Raw genomic sequence first — 23795 nt, forward strand, 5'->3', positions numbered from 1 at the left:
TATCTTCCCAGAGATCGAGTGAATCCTGAGAAGAGAATAAAGGCAATGGGGATATACTTAAGAAGGAAATCAGGAGGGCAAAAAGGGGACATGAGGTAGCTTTGGCAAATATGGTTAAAGAAAATCTGGAGGGATTCTGCAAATACATTAAGGACAAAAGAGTAACTCGGCAGAGAATAAGGCCCCTTATAGATCAGCAAGGCTGCCATTGTGTGGAACTGCAGGAGATGGGGGAGATACTAAATGAGTAATTTGCATCAGTATTTACTGTGGAGAAGGATGTGGAAGATAGAGAATGTGGGAAAGTAAATAGCAACATCTTGAAAAATGTCCATATTACAGAGGAGAAGGTGCTGGACATCCTAAAATGCATAAGGGTGGATCAATCCCCGGACCTGATCAGGTGTAACCCAGAACTCTTTAGGAAGTGATTGCTGGGCCCCTTACTGAGACATTTGTATTATCGATAGCTGCAGGTGAGGTGCCGGAAGACTGGAGGTCGGCCAAAGGTGGTAAGGAAAAGCCAGGGAACTATAGACTGGTAAGCCTGACATTGGCAGTGGGCAAGTCGTTGGAGGGAATCCTGAGGGACATGGATAGGGTAAGTTGACAAGGTTTTTTCCCTAGGGTGGGGGAGTCCAAAACTAAAAGGCGTAGGTTTCAGGTGAGAGGGGAAAGATTTAAAAGGAACCTGAGGGGCAATATTTTCACGCAGAGGGTGATGTGTATATGGAACGAGCTGCCAGAGGAAGTGGTGGAAGCTGGTACCATTAAAACATTTAAAAGGCATTTGGATAGGTATATGAATAGGAAGGGTTTAAGAGGGATATGGGCCGAATGCTGGTAAATGGGACTAGAATTATTTAGGATATCTGGACAGCGTGGATGAGTTGGACCAAAGGGTCTGCTTCTGTGCTGTACAACTCTGACTCTATGATATGAGCCACGAGCAGGCAGGTGTAACTAATTTAGTTTGAGACTATGTTTGGCATGGACTCGTTGGACCAAAGGGTCTGTTTCAGTGCTGTATGACTTTATGACACTGGCACACCCCTAATGGCATTACAAAGGCAGAGATTTCCATCACGTAGGAAATAAAGGAGTCAGCCTGAATTCCTGGAGCACATCTATCTTGGTATAACACAAGCTGCTTTACCAACCCTACTTTCACTATCTTCCAACCTGGTATTGGGTAGGAGTTGGCTCTGGTCATTGCATAACTTTTCAGTAGTCAATGCAGACCCTTGTGGCGCTGTCCTGCTTGGACACAAGTACAATGTGAAGCTCTAATTTTTGCTGTTATGCTGTATTTATTGGTTGTGCAGCCTGTAGTTAATCTCTGTGTGGCCCTGGGCCAGCTTTTCTAGACTGAGCTGATAGGGATATTGTCTGATGGGAGGGGCCTCTCTTACAGTACATCATGTTGAGCTGGGGTGTTGCAGTTGAGCTTGTTTCTGCATAAGTCCCTGAATGCAGTGATCAGCCTTGTTAGTTTGTTTGCTGTTCTGACCCTAGGTGGTAAGTATGGTGTCAATGTTTGTTAGCTTTTCTGTGATGGTTAGTCAGGTAGTAGGGGATTCAATGTGGGCCTTATTCATGTCTCCTTCTAATTTCTCTCCACTGTTACCTGCTTGTTCCCTTGGCAGTGTTATTGATTTATCATTTTGACAGGACAAGACTGTTGCTTTTTAACGCCAATCTGCGGTTTCAATCAGATATTTCATTTCCCAAGCTTCTTTGCAACTCTGTACTGGCCACGTTTAGGGTTCACCTGATATTGAAAGGAGCATGAAGACATGGTCTCCTGGCTGAAAGTTTGGGTCCTGGAATGTTTTTTCTGCATTTTGTTTCATCAGTGCCGGGGAGATTTTCAAGTTTTTTTCAGGCCACTGCACAGGCCCACACTGTCTGCCAGCTACATCTAACATTGACACTTGCAACTTATTTTCTAAAATCCTCTCCTTCAAAGTCCCTCGTACCTGGTGCCATAAACTAATTCAAATGGAGTAAACCTGGTGGACCCAATTGAGTGAATCCCAGGTGGTGAACAGAAGAAGATGGAATCCTTTCTCTCAATAATGGGGGTGGTCATGGCAGTGTGCCCTTATCATTGTGTTTGAGATCCTGTTCTAGTGCCCCCGTGATTGTTGGAGATACATTGCAGACCTCACTAGGTGACATCCAGGTTACCTACAACTTCCTAGAAGATTTTGGACATGAAATTTGAGCCCTGGTTCAACTAGGTCTCAATGGTCGGACCATTCCGGGTGACTAATTGGGTCTGTCCTCTCACCACTGACTTGGTGGATATGATTCCCAAGGAACAGTGTCTGGGAAACAGGCAGCCACATCCATTGATGATAAGGAGATACTGCGAGTCCCCACCTACCCCACCCTTTGTTTTAAGTTCAACATAGTTCACTAACACCTTTCCCAATGGTCCCCCAAAAGCCAAGAGTAATTACCACCGGTCTTATTGCAGTTTGGGATTTTCCCACATGCTACTGGTGAGACGTGGTCCGTAAAACACTTAGTACATCCTTGTGAGGCTGTAGCCAGTAATAATGCTGGCTGATGGGGGTGTGTGTTTTGCCTTTACCAACATTCTCAGCCTTTGGAATCTGATGAGCCAACTGTAATATTTCCGTCTGGTCCCTCGGTGGCACCATTGCCTGGTGGATCGCTATCCACTCCTCACTCAAAGTGCTATGAGAGGGGTCTCCATTTCCTCATCAGACCCTCATTTTCAATATTGTAACATTCAGTGTCTGCTTCTGCCTCAGTTCAATCTGAACAATCTGAGCTTGTGTTTTTAGCAATGGGTCAGCTTGTTGGTCTTCCACATGGACATTCTCTACATTACTCCATTGGGGCCATCTAGACTCCTGACAAATGTTTTTGGATAATTAGACCAGAGGGTCTTCTGCCTAAAGTGTCACTTCAGCCTTCACTGGCTGAGCATACCTGGGTTTGGATTGCGTGACCACTTTCTCCTGCAGCTACCCAGTCTCCCTGATCTTAATAGGTCTCTCAGAGACCACTGGGGATGCTTTGATCCCACCTGGTCATTCTTGAGGAGCAGGCCAATCCCATCCTCAGGTAGATTGGGAACAACTCTTATGGTCAATGATCCTATCCTAAAGTCACACTCAGGATGCAGCTGGTAAAGGGGCAGGTGTATCTACCAGCCTTCAATCCATTTCACCAGCACCTTGGCACTCACTGCTCTCCCTAACGGAAAGGGCAGGCAGTAGAGTTTGGCTGGTTCAGTATCACTGTGGGCTTCTACCTCATGCTGGGGAAATGCAGCCATATTTCTTTTAGGTACAAAGTCCTGTTAACACTCAGGGATTTGTTTAACCTCATCTGCACTCTCTGGAGTGTCTTTACAGGGATTCTAAGCCACACTTAGAACTATAGCCTGAACAGTTATGCTCTCTAGAGATAACACAGTGTGGAGCTGGAGGAACACAGCAGGCCAGGCAGCATCAGAGGAGCAGGAAAGAAGGGTCCTGACCTGAAATGTCAACTTTCCTGCTCCTCTGATGCTGCCTGGCCTGCTGTGATCCTCCAACTCCACACTGTGTTATCTCTGACTCCAGCATCAGCAGTTCTTACTATCTCTGAGTCAGTTATGCTCTCTGTCTGACTTCCATTCATTGCATGGGTGTACATGCTCTGAAATTAAGAAAAATAAATCTGGTAAATCCCACTGTTTTTCCCCATAGCTTCCAGCTGTTAACTGGACTTTCAGATGTTAAACAGAACGTCTTAGCCACACTTTTAATCTCCGCACCACCCTTTCTGTCCTGAGGATGGCTCCCAATATTTCCCTCTCTACTATGGGTGCTCAGTTTCCTGTCACTCTCCCAACTCAATCCTTTCCAATTGGTTGTAGGGAACTAAGGGAAGGATTTCTTCAGGAAGAGAGGTTTGTGGATCAGCTCACAATCATCAGCCAATGAGGCTGCCTTCCTGGACTCAGTCACTTTCTGTTCTTTGAGGTGCATTCTTATTGGGAAGGGGGTGGGAGGAGAATTAGTTCAAGGTGATTTTTGTAAATTGCCTCTGATTCATGTGATCGTGCCCAGTGGTCATACACTTGAGCTTTTCAAATTCCAGCTACGTCTGGCCAGGCCATTTCATGATGGTATGAATTTTTGATGATATGTCACAGGCACTAACTGGTAAGCTCTCTAAATAGATATGTTTACTGCCTCTGTGTCAGTAGTTCTTACCTTAGGCAAGAGGGAGTAACATGGACACTTGCAACTTATTTTCTAAAATCCTCTCCTTCAGAGGGCCTCGCACTTGGTGCCATAAACTAATTCAAATGGAGTAAACCTGGTGGATCCAATTGGCTGAATCCCAGGTGGTGAACAGGAGAAGATGGGGCTCTTACCTTAGACAAGAGTGAGTAAACCTCGTGTACTTTTCCCAAGAGCTTACCCTGCAGTAAAACGGACCAATGTTGGACTGCCAGTTTTAACTCTGATTTTTTTCTTCACAGATGCTGCCAGACCTGCTGAGTTTTTCCAGCAACTTCTGTTTTTGTGCCATTTTTAACAGCTATGCCACTGACTTGACAGAGGTAAAGAAAGTTTTTACCTTTGCATCCTCAAACTAAAGAATTAAATGAGCTAACCAAATTTTCTCTGCCCTTAATTCTGAGCAAATACTGTATTTACGGGATGCAGTAAAGCTTCTGCTCCTTAGCTTGAGGTGTCGGCGTTCAAACTCTTTTCCTGCCATTTTCCTGAAATTCTCTATTCCCCTCATTATTCTTTTGACCCTTTCGCCATTGTCTGCCAGTTTGCCATTCCTTTTTTGTGAAATTCTAATTTCCACTGCTCAAATTTTAATCTCTGTTCCACCATGCTCCCCATTTCATCATCCCCCGTTTCGACCTTAAAAAACATTGGTAACCACTTTTAAAACATTCTAAACTTTTAACTGTTCAAGGGACAGAACGTGTATATCCTCAAAAGTAATTTCCCCTATTTCTGCTAGGAATATGCTGACATTGAGTATGGACATCTCTGTTCTATATTAAAGCCTCAAGACTTTTGCAGTTTTTTTTCTTTAAAACTGAATTTAAATTGATAATTTACTCACTCTAATTCTTGTGGCTTCATCTGCAGAATGAAATCACAGCACAAATCCTCAACACAGGACCATCCTGCAGACAGAGATGTCTCGCAGAATGATAAGACTGGCAGGGGGTTACACTTTTTCCTGCTGCATTGACTGGCACAACCAAGGAATAATTATATAGAGACCAGGCCTCTGTCCTGAGCATATTGGTGATAATGTTGTGCTTTAATATTACTGGTGAACCTTCAGTTTGTGTCAAGTTTCACTTGTACTGTATTAAATGTAACCACTGTCACCAGAAAGGATGGTAACAATAAATTATTTTACGAAAGATTAACGGTTAATTGACCATTCAGCAACCTGAAGTGGAATGTTCTGAAAGGGAGGGTTACTGGGTCAAGAGGTGCATGTTATTTAATGTCTATCTCTGTAAATAAAAACAGGTGAAAATTGGCTCCAATTCTATCTGGGTGAGGCTGGCAAACCATCGCTGACTACCATTTGTGAACCAGATTATAACAATTTGGCAACTTTATTGCTATTGCAATTTCTTCTTTTCAGGATTTGTTTAGTTAAGTTTGGATTCTCTGGATGGTTGAAGTGGAGCTGAAGGCTTACAGCAGCTCTCCACATATTCTTTAAAAATAGAGGATTCAAATATGACAAACATCTTTGAGCATAAAGCATAAAATGTCACATTTGAACAAACAAATTACAAAGTTAAAATCCATCCATTGCTTTGTATTAGAATATAATAGAACTCATTTATTTAACAAGGTTGTTCCAACTTGGTGACAGCAACTAATAATATTCATGCTATCAACTCTTCACAAATAAATTCTGTTAACTCAGACTTAATGTGCAGCAGATAAAAGCTTAAAAAGGGTCAACAAGCTTCCTCACTCACAGATCCAAATAAACAGGAAACAGAGCCAATTATCATCCCTTTCACTTCTGTCATTTGCCAGCTGAGCACTGACCATCAGCATATCCCATTTTGCCACATTGTTATCTGACACTGTGATGGATTCTGTGTGCCTGTCAACTTTGTCATCAAGGCAATGACTGTTTCAGAAGGAGTTTTCTTTATTTTCTTGTGGGATGTGGACCTCATTGTCTGGCCAGCATTTATTGCCCATCCCTATTTTGCCCATGAGAAGGTGCTGGTGAGCTGCCTTTTTGAACTGCTGCAGTCTTTTTGGTATGGCTGACCCACAATGCCATTAGGGAGGGAATTCAATGATTTTGATCTAGCGACAGTGGGGGAATGGTGATATATTTCCAAATCAAGATGGTGGGTAGTTTAGAAGGGAATTGGAGGTGGTGGTGTTCCCACTTATCTGTACTTGTAATTGTACTTCTAGATGATAGTGGTCGTGAGTTTGGAAGTTGCTGTCTAAGGATCTTTGATGAATTTATGCAGTGCATCTTGTAGATATTACACACTTCTGCTACTGAGTGGTAGAGTGGAGTGGATGCTTGTAGATATGGTGCCGATCAAATGGGCTGCTTTGTCCCAAATGGTATCAAGCTTCTTGAATGTTATTGGAATGGACAGTACAGGAAAGATGTTCTCAGAGAATGGCACAAGGTTCTAGCCGGAAACATTTTACTTTCCCAAGTACAGAAATAGTGCAATAAATCAGAAGAATAGAAAATGAGTCAGACTGATCTTTATTATAAGGTGAGGTCAGTGAAGGTTTACTCAAAGGTAGAGCTGGAGGGCATGGCTAATGTAGATGTTGCTTTCAATGTGGCAGTAATTAAAATTGTGGGCTGAAGCTAATGTTTTTTGGCTGAGTGTGAGTTGTGTTGAGGTTTTTGGAGGGATTCTTGCTGCAAGTCTAGGTGAGATATTGTGTCATTTCATGCCAAATGTGCCTCATTAACTGCATCCGCACCCCTCATATCCAATTTTATTATCATTCGCTATTTGGCAGAATAACTTGATGCCCACTGGGATGTGCACTGAAAGACTGGCATTTCTTGCACCTGCACCATTTATGAAAGGCCATTGTCTACCTGGACAAGCATCACCAATCTGATGTTGTCCCTCATCAAGAACATCATGGCACCGCACCCACAAAGCCATGAGGCCCATGACAAGTAGGCAACATTGCTGACACCCCCTCCACATGTACAAACCCAATCTGTTCACCTGTCCTTAGCTGCATCCCAATTAGCTCTCCCTTGGAGTCCATGCAATTGTTGCTCCAAAGTCCATCAAACAACATCATCATCATTGTCCAGTAGGGGGCATCACACACAAGCAAGCAATCTGACAAGTCCAAACAGGCACTTTTATTGAGAACTAGCAAAAGTGACACACAGATAAAAGTGAAAAAGACAAGGCTGAAGCATTTGTAGCAACCTTCAGCCAGAAGTGCTGAGTGGATAATCCATCTCGTTGCCTTCAGTAGTCTCCAGTCAATTTGATTCACTCGTGCAATGTCAGGAAACATTTGGAGGCACTGGATATGGCAAAGGTATGTGTCCAGACAACATTCCAGTAATAGTCCTGCAGACTTGTGCTCCAGAACTTAGCCAAGCTCTAACAGTACAGTTACAACACTGGTATCCACTCGACCATGTGGAAAATTGCCCAGCACACAAAAAGCAGGACAAATCCAACCCAGCCAATTACCACATCATCAATCTACCCTCGATCATCAGTAAAGATGGAAGGTGTCAACAATAGTGCTATCAAGCAACACCTGCTCAGCAATAACCTGCTCACTGATGCCCAAATTTGGTTCTGCCAGGGCCATTCAGCACCTGACTTCATTATAGCCTTGGTTCCAAAGGTGAGGTGAGAGTGACAGCCCTTGACATCAAGGCTGCATTTCACCAAGTGTGGCATCAAAGAATCCAAGCAAAACAGGAATCAATGGGTATCGGGGTTGGGGGTGGGGGGCGGCGGGTGGTGGTAGTGGTGGGTGGGTGGCGGTTGAGGGTACGAACTCTCTAGTAGTTGGAGTCATACCTGACACATAGGAAGATGGTGGTGGTTGTTGGAGGCCAGTCATCTCAGTTCGATGACATCTGTGCAGGAGTTCCTCAGGGTAGTGTCTTAGGCACAACCATCTTCAGCTGCTTCATCAATGACCTTCCCTCCATCATAAGGTCAGACGCACGGATGTTCGCCGATGATTGCATAAAGTTCAGCACCATTTGTGGCTGTGTAGATGCTGAAGTGATCCATGTTCAAAAGCAACAAGGTCTGGATATTATCCGGGTTTGGGCTGACAAATGGCAAGACACATTCTCAGGGTCATAGAGCTGTACAGCATGGAAACAGACACTTCAGGCAACTCGTCCAAGTTGGACCAGATATCCTAAATTAATCTAGTCCCGTATGCCAGCATTTGGCCCTATTCCTCTAAACCTTTCCTATTCATATACCCACCCAGATGCCTTTTAAATGTTATAATTGTACCAGTCTCCACCACTTTCTCTGGCAGCTCATTCCATACAAACACCACCCTCTGTGTGAAAATGTTGCCCCTTAGATCCCTTTTAAATCTTTCCCCTCTCACCTAAACCAATGCCCTCTAGTTTTGGACTCCCCCACCCCAGGGAAAAGACCTTGTCTATTTACCCTATCCATGTCCCACGTGATTTTATAAACCTCTATAAGGTCACCCCTCAGCCTCCGACGCTCCAGGGAAAATAGCCCCAGCCTATTCAGCCTCTCCCTATAGCTGAAACCCTCCAACCCTGGCAATATCCTTGTACATCTTTTCTGAACCCTTTCAAGTTTCACAATATCCTTCCTATAGCGGGGAGACCAGAATTGCACGCTGTGTTCCAAAAGTGGCCGAACTAATGTCCTGTACAGCCGCAACATGACCTCCCAACTCCTATACTCAATGCCCGAACCAATAAAAGTTCACATACCAAACGCCTCCTTCACTCTCCAGCCTACATGGGACTCCACTTTCAAGGAACTATGAACCTGCATTCCAAGGTCTGCATTGGTATGCCTTTCCAAAAATGCAGTACCTCACATTTATCTAAATTAAACTCCATCTACCACTCCTCAGCCTATTGGCCCATCTGATCAAGATTCCATTGAATTCTGAAGTAACCTTCTTCACTGTCCACTACTCCTCCAATTTTGGTGTCATCTGCAAACTTACTAACTGTGCCTCCTATGTTTACATCTAAATCATTTATACAAATGATGAAAAGCAGTGGACCCAGCACCGATCTTTGTGACACACTGCTGGTCACAGGCCTCCAGTCTGAAAAGCAACCCTCCACCACCACCCTCTGTCTTCTACCTTCGAGCCAGTTCTGTATCCAAATGGTTAGTTCTCCCTGTATTCCATGTGATCTAATCTTGCTAATCAGTCTACCATGCAGAACCTTGTCGAATGCCTTACTGAAGTCCATATAGATCATGTCCACTGCTGTGCCCTCATCAATTCTCTTTGTTACTTCTTCAAAAAACTCAATCAAGTTTGTGAGACACAATTTCCCATGCACAAAGCCATGCTGACTATCTCTAATCAGTCCTTGCCTTTTCAAATACATGTAAATCCTGTCCCTCAGGATTCCCTGAACAACTTGCCCACCACTGATGTCAGGCTCACCAGTCTATAGTTCCCTGGCTTTACCTTACCACCTTTCTTAAATAGTGGCACCATGTTAGCCGACCTCCAGCCTTCCAGCACCTCACCTCTGGCTATCGATGATACAAATATCTCAGCAAGGGTCCCAACAATCACTTCCCTAGCATCCCACAGAGTTCTAGGGCACACCTGATCAGGTCCTGGGGATTTATCCATCCTTATGTGTTTTAAGATATCCAGCACCTCCTCCTCTGTAAAATCGATATTTTTCGATATGCCGCTATTTATTTCCCCGTGTTCTCTATCTTCTATACGCTTCTCCACAGTAAACACTGATGTAAAACACTTGTACAGTATCTCCCCCATCTCAAAGGCGGCCTTGCTGATCTTGAAGGGGGTCTATTCTCTCCCGTGTTACTCTTCTGATCTTAATGTATTTGCAGAATCCCTTTGGATTCTCCTTACCCCTATTTGCCAAAGTTATTTCATGACCCCTTTTTGCCCTCTTGACTTCCCTCTTAAGTATACTTGTACTGCCTTTATACTCCTCTAGGGATTCCTCATATATGTCTATACCTGACATATGCTTCCTTGTTTTTCTTGACCAAAATCTCAATTTCTCTAGTAATCCAGCATTCCCCATACCTACCAGCCTTGCCCATCACCCTAACAGAAACATGCTGTCTCTGGACTCTTGTTATCATATTTTTGAAGGATCCCTATTTTCCAGCCGTCCCTTTACCTGCTAGTGTTCACCCTCAATCAATTCACACCACACAAATGCCAGGCAATGACCATATCCAAAAAGAGAGAATCTAATAACCTCCACTTGACATTCAGTGATATTTCCATCACTGTATCCCTGAGTGACAACATGTTGGGGGTTACTATTGACCAGAAACTTGACAGACTTGCCTTTATAAATACTGTGGCTAAAAAAAGCAGTTCAGAGGCTAGGAATACTGCAGCGAGTAACTCACCTCCTGACTCCCCAAAGCCTGTCCGTCATCTACAAGGCACAAGTCAGGAGTAAAATGGAATATGCCCCACTTGCTTGGATGGGTGAAGTTGCAACAACACTCAAGAATTTGATGCCATCCAAGACAAAGCAACCCACGTAATTGGCATTACATCCATAAACATCCACTCCCTCCATCGCTGACACCCAGTAGCAGCAGTGTGTATGATTTACTGCAGAAATTCACTAAAGATCCTTAGACAGCAACTTCCAAACCCATGACCATTGCCATTTAGAAGGACAAGGGCAGCAAATAGTGGGAACTACCAGCTACAAGTGCCCCTCCAAGCTACCCACCATCCCGACTTAGAAATGTCTCACTGTTCCTTCACTGCTGCTGGCTCAAAATCCTGGAATTCCTTCCCTAAGGGTATTATGGGTCAACCTACAGTGCATGGACTGCAGCGGTTCAAGAAGGCAACTCACCACCACCTTCTCAAGGGCAACGAGGGGCAGGCAATAAATGCTGGCCCATCCAGTTACACCAGTATCCCATGATAGAATTGAAGAAAAGGGAATGAAGAAAGGTTGCTGCTCAACCTGAAAATTCAAACCAGGATCCAGGATCAGGTATCTGGATCCTGATAGTCCACGATCATCTTCTGCACTGACATTTCATCCACTGGAACTGAATACAGTCAGTTCCTGTAGCTGAGCTCTGCCTTTCACAAGGAAAGCTTCCTCCAGTTCAGTGTCCTCCTCTTTCTCTTTAGACAACTGCTCCTTTTCCCCTGGCTCCTCAGCATCCATACAACTTTGCCTCGTTCCCTGCTCCAATTGTGCAGACACAGCACAGGATGACACAGCACGCTCTGTCCAGACTATACTGGAGACCACTCCAAGCTGCAAAACTGGATCTTTATCATAGAATCCCTACAGTGTGGAAACAGGCCCTTCAGCCCAACAAGTCCACACTGCCTCTTAGAGCATCCCACTCAGATCCATCCCTCATTACCCACCTAATCTACACATCCCTGAACACTGTGGGCAATTTAACATGGCCAATCCACCTAACCTAAAAACATCTTTGGACTGTGGGAGGAAACCGGAGCACCCGGAGGAAACCCACGCAGACCCAAGGAGAATGTGCAAACTTCACTTAAACAGTCACCCAAGGGTGGAATTGAACCCAGGTCTCTGGTGCTAACCACTGAGCCACTGTGCCGCCCCAATCTTTAGCTGCCCCATCATCTGGTTCACCACAGCCCTCGTCAAAGCATGGGCAACAACTTGGTGAAGGTGCTACACCAACTAAGTGACTCACGCCTACATGGAAAGGGAATGCCTGCTGTGCTCCAATCTTTTCCCATTCCAAGTTCACCTCAACCATTCCACTTTCCATTACATTCATTCAAATCCGTCATCATGCTCCTGTGAAAACAATGCAAAAATGCTCCCCTCACCCTTCAGCTCTCATGGAAGTTTTACAAGTCATGGGACATTCTGCCGATCATGCACCTCCTTTTAGGTCATTGCTGCTAACCTCAGCATTGCTGACATGACAATGTTAGTTTAGCTGGTATGTGGGTGTCACTGGCTGGCCAGCATTTCTTACCCATCCCTAGTTGCCCTTGAGAAGGTGGTGGTGAGATGCCTTCTTGAACCATTGCATTCCTCCTGCTGTGGGTTGACCCACAATGCCATGAGGGAGGGAATTCCAGGATTTTGACCCAGCGACAGTGAAGAAACAGCGATATATTTCCAATTCAGGATGGTGAGTGACTTGGAAAGGCACTTGGAGGTGGTGGTGTTGCCCTTGTCCTACTAGATGGAAGTGTTCGTGGGTTTGGAAGGTGCTGTCTGAGGATCTTTGGTGAATTTCTGCAGTGCTTCTTGTAGATAGTACACACTGCTGCTACTGAGCATTGGTGGTGGAGGGAGTGGATGCTTTTGGATGTAGTGCCAATCAAGTGGGCTGCTTTGTCCTGAATGATGTCAAGCTTCTTGAATGTTGTTGGAGCTGAACTCATCCAGGCAAGTGGGGAGTATTCCATCACATTCCTGACTTGTGCCTTGCAGATGGTGGACAGGCTTTGAGGAATGAATAGGTGAGTTACTCACCACAGTATTCCTAGCTTCTGGCCTACTCTTGTAGCCACTGTGTTAATGTGGTGAGTCCAGTTGAGTTTCTGGTCAATGGTAACCCCTAGGATGTTGATAGCGGGGGATTCAGTGATGGTAACACCATTGGAAGTCAAGGGACATTGGTTAGATTGTCTCTTATTGGTGATGGTGATAGCCTGGCATTTGTGTGGCACGAATGTCACTTGCCACTTGTCAGCCCAAACCTGGATATTGTCCAGATCTTGTTGAATGTGAACATGGACTGCTTCAGTATCTGAGAAGTCATGAATGGTGCTGAACATTATGCAATCATCAGCGAACATCCCTACTTCTGACTTTATGACAGAGGGAAGGTCATTGATGAAGACGGTTGGACCTAGAACACTACCCTGAGGAACTCCTGCAGAGATGTCCTGGAGCTGAGATGATTGACCACCAACAACCTCGACCATCTACCTTCAGGTCTGACTCTAACCAATGGAGATTGTGCCCCTGATACCCATTGATTCCAGTTTTGCTAGGGCTCTTTGATCCCACACTTGGTCGGATTTCAAGTGCTGTCACTCTCACCTCACCTCTGGAATTCAGCTCTTTTGTCCATGTTTGAACGAAGGCTGTAATGAGGTCAGGAGCTGAGTGGCCCTGGTGGAACCCAAACTGGGCGTCACTGAGCAGGTTATTGCTGAGCAGGTGCTGCTTGATAGCACTGTTGATGACACCTTCCATCACTTTACTGATAATTGAGAGTAGACTGATTGGACAGTAATTGGCTGGGTTGGATTTGTCCCACTTATTATGTACAGGACTTACCTGGGCAATTTTCCACATTGCTGGGTAGATACCAGTGTTATAATCGTATTGGAACAGCTTTGCTCGGGAAGCAGCAAGTTCTGGAACACAAGTCTTCAGTACTATTACCGGAATGTTGTCAGGGCCCGTAGTCTTTGCAGTATCCAGTGTCTCCAAACGTTTCTTGATATCACGTGGAGTGAATCGAATTGGTTGAAGACTGGTATCTGTAACACTGAGGACCACTGGAGGAGGCCGAGATGGATCATCTACTCGGCCCTTCTGACTGAAGATTGCTGCAAATGCTTCAGCCTTATTTTTTGCACTGATATACTTGGCTCTTCCATCATTGAGGATGGGGATATTTGTGGAGCCTCCTCCTCCAGTGAATTGTCTAATTGTCCACCACCATTCACGACTGTATGTGGCAGGACTGCAGTGCTTAGATCTGATCTATTGGTTGTGGGATCGCTTAGCTCTGTCTATCACTTGCTGCTTTCACTGGTTGGCATAGAAGTAGTCCTGTTTGGTGGCTCCACCAAGTTGAAACCTCATTTTCAGGTATGCCTGGTGCTGCTCCTGGCATGCCCTCCTGCACTCTTCAATGAACCAGGGTTGATCCCCTGGCTTGATGGTAATGGTGGAGTGGGGGATATGCCAGGCCATGAGGTTACAGATTGTGCTGGAGTACAATTCTGCTGCTGTTGATGGCCCACAGCCAGTTTTGAGTTGCTAGATCTGTGCGAAGTCTGTCCCATTTCTCACGGTGATAGTGCCACATGACACGATGGAAGTTATTCCCAATGTGAAGGCAGGACTTTGTCTCCACAAGGACCGTGCGATGGTCACTCTTACCGATACTGTCGTGGAAAGATGCAACTGCAGATGGCAAATTAGTAAGGATGAGGTCAAGTACGTTTTTCCCTCTTGTTGGTTCCCTCACTACCTGCTGCAGACCCAGTCTAGCAGCTATGGCCTTTAAGACCAGACTAGCTCGATCAGTAGTACTGCTGCTGAGCCACTCTTGGTGGCGGATATTGAAATCCCCCACCCAGAGTAGATTTTGTGCCCTTGCCTTCCTTAGGGCTTCTTCTAAGTGTTGTTCAACATTGAGGAGTACTGATTCATCAGCAGGAGGCTTCCTTGCCCATGTTTAACTTGAAACCACAGGACTTCATGGGGTCCAGAGTCAATGTTGAGGTCTCCTACAGCAACACCCTCCTGACTGTATGCTACTGTGCTGCCCCCACTGCTGGGTCTGTCCTGCCCGTGGGACAGGACATATCCAGGGATGGTGATGGTGGTGTCTGGGACATTGTCTGTAAGGTATGATTCTGCGAGTATGACTATGTCAGGCTGTCGCCTAATTAGTCTGTGAGACAGCTCTCCCAATTTTGGCACTAACCCCCAGATGTTAGTGAGGAGGACTTTGCATGGTTGACAGGGCAGGTTCTGCTGTTGTCTTTTCTGGTGCCTAGGTCAAAGTCAGGTGATGTGTCCGGTTTCATTTCTTTCAGACTTTGTTGGTACAACTGAGTGGCTTGCTAGACCATTGCTGTGGGTCTGGAGTCACAGGTAGGCCAGACCAGGTGAGGGTGGCAAATTTCCTTCCCTGAAGGACATTAGAGAACCAAATGGGTTTTTCCAACAATCGGCAATGATTTCATGATGATCAGTAGATTCCTAATTCCAGACTTATTTTTTCCTAATTATTGAATTCAAATTCCGCCATCTGCCCATTAGCTGGGTTTCTGGATTCATAGTCTAGCGATAATACCACTAGGCCATCGCCTACCCCTTTTAGTATTTTATTCTTTTATTATTTCTTATCTTCATCAAAACTGATTCTACGCCTTGATCTTTCAAGCTAAGGTCATCTCTCTACTGAATGAATGTTGTCTCTAACTAATAGAGCTACCCCTCAATACTTCTAGCTTCTTGTCATTCCGATATGTCAAAATATGTTCAGTTGCCAGCATTGGTCACCTTTTAACCATGTCTCTGTAATACCAATTAGATCATCTCTATTTGAGTTAACAATACATCCTTTTTGTTACAAATGCTGAGTGCATTCCGAAAGAGGGCCTTAATTTCTGAGTTTCTTTGCAATTTTTACAATCTCTGGTCTTAGCTGTTGGTGCATTCCTACATTTGTGTGTTCTGTCTATTCCTGTCACTTTCTGCCCTGCTCCATTACATTGTTGTTTCCATTTATTTTACCATGTTACCCTTCACTTCACCTCTTCTCTCCATTATTTAGTTTAATGTCCTCTCTATGTCATGGTTACACGATTCGCCAAGACACAGGTCCCAGCATGTTTCAGATGAAGGTTGTCCCAATAGTCCAGCTCCCTCTTTCAACAGCTTTGGAGTCAGTGCCCCAGAGATTGAAATCCATTTCTCCCACATCTGTCTCTGAGTTGTGTATTTATCTCTCTGATCTTATTTACCCTATGCCTATGTGCTCATGGCTGAAGTATTAAGCCAGAAGATATCTTTTGAACCAGCCAGTAACGGCTCATGAATAAAAACAGAAGTTGCTGGAAAAGCTCACCAGATCTGGCAGCATCAGTGAAAAAAGATCAGAGTTAACATTTTGGGTCCAGTGACCCTTCCTCAGAACAGTAGCTGCTCATAGTCCCATCAGCAGAACCTCTTTCTACCTTTGTCATTGGTATCCAGGTGGAGCACAACAAATGGATCCATCCCCTCCCACTACAATCTCCTCTCCAGCTCTGTGCAGGTATTCTGGGCCCTGGCACTGGGCAGGCAACACTGTCGCTTGGATTCTTGCTCTTGGACGCATAGAACCATACCTGTACCCATGACTATGCTTTCCCCTACTACCACAATATTCTTATTAAGTCACCCACTTGAATGACTTCGTGCACCATGATGCCATGATCAGTTTGCTCACTAAACCTGTGGTTACCATTTTCATTGTTATGGCCTATGAGAACCCTGAACCTATTGGACAATTGTTCCTGCACTTCCATCTTTTGGGTCCCAATACCTGTTTTACTCATGGTCGTACCCTCCTTTCCCTGACCGCTGACCAAATCAGAGGACCGAATAGTATGGGGTGTGAATGCCTCTTAGAATAAATATAGAGGCATAGAAAATCAGAGCAGGCCTTCAAGCCTGCTCAACCATTCAATACGATCATGGCTAATTATCCAATTCAGTTCCCTATTCCCACTTTCTTCTCATACCTTTTAACTCCTTTAGCCCTAAGGATTATGTCTATTTCCTTGTTGAAAACATTCAATATTTTGGCCTCAACTGCCTTTTGTAGCAGAGAATTCCATGGACTCACCACTCTCTGGGTGAAGAAATTTCTCCTCCTCTCTGTCCTAAATGGCCCATCCCATATCCTTAGAACGTGAATCCTGGTTCTGGACTTGCCTTTCAACAGGAATATCCTTCCTGTGTTTACAGTGTATAGTCCTGTTAGAATTTTACAGGCTTCTATGAGATGTTGCTTCATTATTCTAAACTCCAGTGAATATAGTCTTAACTGATCAGTCATACCGCAGACCTGCCATCCCAGGAATCAGCGTGGCAAATCTTTGTTGCACTCCTTTCATAGGCAGAACATTCTTCCTCAGATATGTAGACCAAAACTGTGCATCATTTTGCAGGTGTGGTTTCACCAGGACCCCATACAATTGCAGCAAGACATCCTCACTCCTGTACTCTAATCCTTTCACTCTGAAGGCCAACATACCATTTGTAGTTTCACTGCCCATTGCACATGGTGTACAAGGACATCCAGATCTCATTGCACCTCCTTTCCCAATCTATCACCATTCAGATAATAACCTGTCTTCCTGTTTTTGCTACCAAAATGAATAACCTCAAATTAATCCACATTATACTTTATCTATCATGCATTTGCCCACTCACTCAGTTTATCCCAATCAGACTGAAGTATCTTTGCATCTTGCTCACAGCTCACCCTCCCACCCAGCATTGAGTCATCTGCAAACCTGAGGAGCTAACATTTACTTCCCTCATATAAATCATTAATATATATTGTGAATTGTTGGGGTCCAAACATTGATCCCTGCAGTACCCCATTGGTCTGTCACTCAGAAAATGACCCGTTCATTCCTACTCTGTTTCCTGTCTGCTACCCAGTTCTCTATTCATGTCAGTAATCCCATAGTGCTTTAATGTTACATGCTAATCTCTTAAGTATGATCTTATCAAAAGTCTTCTGAAACTCCAAGTAAATCACATCCACTCACTCCCCATTATCAATTCTAAAGTTGCCATCCTCACAGAAATTGAAAGATTTGTCAAGCATGATTTCCTTTTCAAAAATCCATGCTGACTCTGTCCAATGAGAGAACATAGAACAGTACAGCACAGGAACTGACTCTTCGGCCCACCTTGTCGGTGCCAACCATGTTGCCATTCTAAACTAATCCCAACCAAGTGCACCTAGTTTGTATGTCTCTATTCCCTGACTGTTCATGTCTCTGTCTAAATGCCTCTTAAACATTGTTATCATATCTGCTTCTACCCCCTCCTCTGGTAGCTTGTTCCAGGCACCTACCATCCTCTTTGTAAAAAAACCTCCCCCCCAACACAACTCCTTTAAAGTTTTCCCCTTTCACTTTAAATCTATACCACCTAGTATTTGACACTTCCACCCTAAGAAAAAGACCCTGACTATCTACCCTATTTATGCCTCTCATAGTTTTGCACTGTTTGCCCCGCGATTAAATCCTTTATAATGGACTCTAGCATTTTCTGTACTACCGATGTCAGGTTAACTGGTCTATAATTGCGTTTTCTCTCTACCTCCTTTTTAAAATTGTGGGTTATATTAGCTACACTCCAATGCATTGGAACTGATACAGAGTCTATTGAAGGTTGGAAGATAACCAATACCCACCACTCCTAGGGCAATATCCTTCAGCACTTTGGGATGTAGATTATCAGGACATGGGGATTTATTGGCCTTCAATCCCATCAATTTCTCCAATGCCAATTCTCATCTCCATAATACCGATTTCCTTCAGTTTCCTTCTCTCACTAGACCGTGTGTTCCCTGACATTTTTGGGACATTATTTGATTCCTCCTTTCTGAAGACAAAATGAAAATACGTGTTTCATTGTTTCATCATTTCTTTGTTTTTATCCTGTTTCTGAATGTAAGGGATCTACATTTGTCTTCATTAATTATTTTCACTTTGCATACTTTTAGAACTTTTCTAATCAGTTTCTATGTACCTCAAAAGCTTACTTTCATGGTCTATTTCCCCACTCTTAATCAATCCCTTTGTTCTTCTTTGCTGAAATCTAAACTGCTCCTAATCCTCAGATCTGCTGCAAATTTTGGCCAATTTGTATGCCCTTTCCTTGATCTAATACTATCCCTATTTCCCTCGTTAGCCAGGGTCAGGTCAATTTCCTTTTTTGATTCTGGTACCAGACAGAATGAACAATTGTTGTAGTTCTTTCATGCACTCCTTACATGTTTGCCATTGCCCATTGACTGTCATCTCATTAGGTAATGCTCCCCAGTTTACCATAGCAAGCTTGCACCTCATATCATTGTAGTTTCCTTTATTTAGATTCAGGCCCCTTGTCTCAGAATCACATCACTCTCCATTTAATTGAAGAATTCTATTATTTTATTGTCGCTCTTCCCCAAGGGGCCTTTGACAGCCAGATTGCAGAGTATTTCTCGCACATTACAAAATACCTGTTCTAGGATGGGCTGTCTTCCAGCTGGTTCCTCAATGTACTGATCCATAAAACTATCTCATTCACGCTCCAAAAATTCTTCCTCTTCAGCATTTTACTGATTTGATTTTCCCAATCTATTTGCAATTAAAGTCACCCTTCATTGCTTGCATCACTAATTTCCTGTTTAATCCCTCATGTTGCCACTTCCGTTTGGGGGTCTATATAAAGTGCACACTATCGTTTTCTGCCTTTTGGCATATCTAAGCTCTACCCATACAGGTTCCACTTTACCAGAGCTAATACCTTATCTCACTATTGCATTAATTTCCTGTTTAGCCAGCAATGCTTTTCCATGTTCTTTTCCTCTTTGTCTTTCCTAAAAACTGAATACCCCTGTATATTCTGTTCCCATTCCTGTATACCCTGCAGCCACATCTCCGTAATCCCAACAGTAGCATAGCTATTTATATCTATTTGCACAATTAATTCATCCACTTTATTATGAATGGAGCATACATAAAGACACAAGGCCTTAAGCCTTGTCTTTTTAACATTCTGAGTAAACTTTGCATTGTTTTGCATCATGGCCCTGTTTGATTCTTGCCCTTGAATTCTCTACCTATCACTTTTCTAATTTCCCATTCTGTCTTTAGTTTATGCCCTTGTTTGCCTTACTACTGTCTCCTGTCTCAAACACTTACTGCAGGTGTGATGGCTCTGGATCACAATGGCAACCAGGAATCCCACATCCTCCTGTCCCACCACATCAACAGCTTGCTGTCTTTCTTATGCCTGTATTAGTTTATTTTTATCAATCAGTTTATAATTAATAAACTCTACTGCTTCCAATAAGCTTTATTGCCATTAGTAAACTTAAATACTAGTGCAATCTTACAACTACTAGTAGATTTCCTCGGCTTTAAACGATATTAAAATTTACAAACCAGCCACTTACCTGCTTCCTTGTGATGTGACCTTTTCTGTGAATGTGGTTGAGTGGCCTTGCAGAGTCAACCTCCTGCTGGCTTTTAGTTCCTCCCTCATGCAATTTTTCAACGCCTGCTCTCTTGGATATTGACAAAAGTAGAAAAAAAGAAACAACTTTCCATATTCTACCTCCCACCCCAGCACACCCCTCCAGCCCAGCACCATCATCATAACTTCTTTATGCACCCAACTCCTCACTTCACCTTCTGGGTGAGGACATGGTGGTAAAGAATGCAAAAGTTGCAAATGTTACGTCCTTGTACAGAAAAAAAAGTTTAAGATAAACCCAGCAATTGCACGCCAGTTGGATTAACTTCCGTGGTGAACTAGGAGAAACAATATGATAGGATACAATTAACTGTCATTTGGACAAGTGTGGGTTAAGGAAAGCAGGAATGCATTTGTTATGGAAGAAATCATTTGTAAGTATCTTGGTTGAGTCTCTTGATCAAATAACAGGTTTGATGAGGGTATTGCAGTGGATGTGGCGTACATAGACTTCCAGAAAGCCCCCGACAAAGTGCCACATAACAGGCTTGCTTGCCAGCAAAATTAAAGCCCAAGGAATAAAAGGGACAGTGGAAATGCAGATTCAGAATTGGTTGAGTCACAGGAAAGAGACAACAATGGTGAATTGGTGCTTTCAGAATGGAGAAAGTTTTATGGTGTAGGTCCCCAGGGTTTGGCGTTAGGACCATTACTTTTTATGACTTGGGCTCAAGCCTGACTTGGGTTCACTAGGGCACAATTAACAAAATTACAGAAGACAAAAAATTTGGAAATATTATGATCTGTGAGAATGAAATTGACAGACTCCAAGAGGATATAAGGCATAGTTTACTTTTAGAAATTGGTACCTCACTTCACCATGCATGTTTAAATCCAACACGATGCTCACCTTATCTCTTTTGATATTAAAACATCAAATTTCTTTATAAGGTAATACCTGAATTTCCCATTGTCCAGGCCACATTTTGATGACCACTCATAAAAAATATTCGCAAGGAACCATGGCAGATATTAGGACATGTTGCATAGGAAAAAATAAACCAAAGAATTGCGGATGCTGGAAATCAGAAACAAAACAAAAATTGCTGGAAAAACCCAGCAGATCTGGCAGCATTTGTGGAGAGAAATCAGAGTTAACATTTTTGGTCTGGTGATCCTTCTTCAGAACTGAAGGACCATTGTGGTGGTAAACATTGGTTGCTCGGCACTAACAGCTGCACCTTTGGATGTTTCACCCGTAGAAGAAGCAGTCACAGAGAATACAGGTGCCATCACGAGTTCAGAAGGCATTGGAGAGACGAGCCCTTGTGACATAGAGCAATGACAATCAGCATTTGAACTTTAGGGACTTCAAATTTGTGACATAGCTTGCTCTTTGAATTCTACACACTTCCAAAGCCATCAATGTTACCTCCTCACCACATCAGCTAGCTTTGAACCCCTTTCCCTCCATTCCTTCAGTATTGTTTGTGGGAGAGAGCTTTCCATCTTACAAGCCTCACTGCTCAGGGCTGTCCTCCAACCTCTCCTCACCCAATGGGGAGACTCCATTATTTCAATGCCAGCTCAAATACTTCCTCCTCCAGTTGACCACCTCCAGTCCTGGGCATCTCCTGGGCATTATGTACCCTCTTCTCCTGCAAGTAAAAAGGGGCATTGTGATAAATATGCTGTGAAAAAAATCAAGATTTTAACGAGTGGCCAATATGTCGTTTGTCAGGACACAACAATTCTCAATGATCCTTTAAACTAACAGTGTGTTGTAGTTCAGAAGCTGTGCCTTGGCCCAAGAATTCCCTGCTGGCCATGCCTAGCACTTTGTCTGCTTCATGCCACCCTATGCACTTGGCTAATACAGTAGAAAATCCAGCACCTAACGTAGAAAACTCTCTCAAACCCTTCCACATAGTCTCCAGCCCAAAATGGTTACACAACACTGGCTGATCCTCAGAGGTCATTCAGCCTCTTGTAGCACTGTGACCAAGGTTTCTGGATGGTGCTCCACTACTATCCTGCAATGCCATCCCATCCATTATCACTCCCTATGTGCCCCACAGCCCTCACTGTATTGATCTCTAATATAACCCACACTCACAGTAATCCCACACCACTCACTGTAGCACTCAGATAAACCCAATAACCATCATTGTAACACTCAGATAAACCCAAAATTCCCCATTTTAATTCTCTGGAATACCCCACACTGCTCACAGTAACACTCAGATAAATCCCACACCCCACACTGTAACACTGTGATATACCCGACATCCCCCACTGTAACACTCTGATACACTCCACACTGCTCACTCTAATGCTCTGACATATCCCACGCCCCTCACTATAAAACTCTGATATATCCCATATACTTCACTGTAACACTCTGATATATCCCATACCTCTCACTGTAACATTCTGATATATCCCATACCCCCACATTGTATCATTTTGATAAATCTCTCACACCCCTTACTGTAACACACTCTGATATACACCACACCTTTCATTATAACACTCTTATATATCCCACATTCCTCATTGTAACACCTGAACATATCCCATAGCCCTCACTGTAACACTCTGATATACCCCATACCCCTCACTGTAACTCTCTGCTATATCCCATAGCTTTCACTGTAACACTGTGATATATCCCATGCCGACATTGTATCATTCTGATATATCCCACATCCCTCACTATAACACCTGAATATATCCCATAGCCCTCACTGTAACACTCTGATGTACCCCACACCCCTCAATGTAACTCTCTGATATATCCCACAGCTCTCACTGTAACACTCTGGTGTATCCCATAACCCTCACTGTAACACCTGAATATATCCCATAGCCCTCACTGTAACACTGTGATATATCCCAAACCCACATTGTATCAATCTGAAATACCCCACACTCCTCACTGTAACACTCTGATAAATCCACAGCCCTCACTGTAACACTCTGATATATCCCACACCCCTCATTGTATCATTCTGATATACCACACAACCCTCACTGTTACATCTGATATATCCCACACTCCTCACTGTAACACTGATATACTCCACAACCCCTCACTGTAACATTCTAGTATACTCCACAACCCCTCACTATAACATCTGATATACCCCACACTCCTCACTGTAACACTCTGATATAGTCCACACCCCTCACTGTAACATTCTGGTATACTCCACAACCCCTCATTGTAACACTCTGATATACCCCACAGCCCTCACTCTAACACTCTGATATATCCCACACTTGTCTCATTGTGTAGTGTTTCAACTATGTTATGTGTCATGATTAAAAATTGATATTTGATTTTAATAACTAATAATATGGATAATTAAATTAAATGTCATATGAACCATGGACTATTCTTATCTGATTAATTTGTTCACTCAAATAGATTTTGCTATGCTCTATTTAGGGTCAGGAATCACATGTTTATGGCAGACCTTCAGACAACGATATCTAGCAGCTGAGTGGATTAATCCCAGCTGTAAATACAGTGGTGCAGGGCTGGATGAACACAGCAGGTCAAGCAGCATCATAGGAAC

The 23795-nt window shown here is 43.7% G+C and overlaps 1 long non-coding RNA gene across 3 annotated transcripts; it reads left to right on the forward strand.

Moving 5' to 3' along the window:
• The first annotated feature begins 1421 nt into the window (after positions 1 to 1421).
• LOC125486609 lies at positions 1422 to 23724 on the forward strand. 3 transcript variants are annotated; one of them, XR_007265252.1, is made up of 3 exons: positions 1422 to 1518; positions 4300 to 4413; positions 23666 to 23724. It is a non-coding gene; the product is annotated as an uncharacterized LOC125486609 (long non-coding RNA). The 3 variants fall into 3 exon arrangements; XR_007265250.1 differs by lacking the exon at positions 23666 to 23724 and adding an exon at positions 5142 to 5291; XR_007265251.1 differs by lacking the exon at positions 23666 to 23724 and adding an exon at positions 4511 to 5053.
• The last annotated feature ends 71 nt before the right edge of the window (positions 23725 to 23795 follow it).

This window comes from Rhincodon typus, chromosome 30 (genome assembly GCF_021869965.1).
Source record: "Rhincodon typus isolate 14 chromosome 30, sRhiTyp1.1, whole genome shotgun sequence".
Lineage (NCBI taxonomy): Eukaryota > Metazoa > Chordata > Chondrichthyes > Orectolobiformes > Rhincodontidae > Rhincodon > Rhincodon typus.